The following is a 962-nucleotide window of genomic DNA, read 5'->3' as shown; positions in this document are numbered from 1 at the left end:
GACTTGGAAGAAGTAGAGGTGGAGTGGGGGTGGGGGTGGGGTTGTCACCTGTATGAGACAGACATGGGAAGATCCGTGTTAATATTACAGGGAAATGGTTCATCTTAAGATGGTTTTCTTGCAACCCTTTACCTCTCCACAGGGACACCTCATGACAATGAAAATAAAGTAAAAATAAAGTCTGTAGACAAATGGTTCTCAAACTTCCTAATGCCGCAACCCTTGAATACAGTTTCTCATGTTGTGGTGACATGCCCCACCAACCCTAAAATTATTTTTGTTGCTACTTCATCACTGTAATTTTGCTAATGTTATGAATTGAGCAAGCCCCGTGAAAGGGTCGTTTGACCCCCAAAGGGGTCACGACCCACAGGTTGAAAACTACTGCTGTAAACCAATTTGGATTCTTCACAACTGTAACTGTATGACCCTACCAACTCTTTACTTTTGACTCTGTCTTAATCAGTCCACTTGATGGCAGTGATTGAGAATATAGCAGAATTTTTTTCCCTCAAAAATGTTTGATAATTTTAACCCGCTTCTTTTTCTAATATTTAATTAGTCATTATAAAAGTGTATTTATTTTATGAAGTTTGACAAATCAAAATAACTTTCAATTTAGTAATCACACACAATGATCCATGAACAATAATTTCACTACATTTCAAACCAGGAACCTACACCGACAAATCCTGCTGCCATCACCTATCCTCCAGTTCATAACCTCCCTGCAGGACAACAATACAGCCCGAGAGTTTCTCAGCCCTTAATCTTTATGGAAGTAGACTGCCTCATCTTTCGCCTATGGAGTAGCTAGTTGGTTCAAACCTACTACCTACCATGGTACCTTTAGAACAGGAAGAATATCTGTCAACTAATATTAAATATTAAAGGTAACTGTGTTAGTCCAGGTAGAATAGAGAAACAAACCAGGAAGACTCATTTGTGTATAAGAAAGAGCT

The sequence above is a fragment of the Echinops telfairi genome, unplaced genomic scaffold (genome assembly GCF_000313985.2).
Source record: "Echinops telfairi isolate 266 unplaced genomic scaffold, ASM31398v2 ScPeMD7_7420;HRSCAF=8458, whole genome shotgun sequence".
NCBI lineage: Eukaryota > Metazoa > Chordata > Mammalia > Afrosoricida > Tenrecidae > Echinops > Echinops telfairi.
This window is presented reverse-complemented; position numbering follows the sequence as displayed.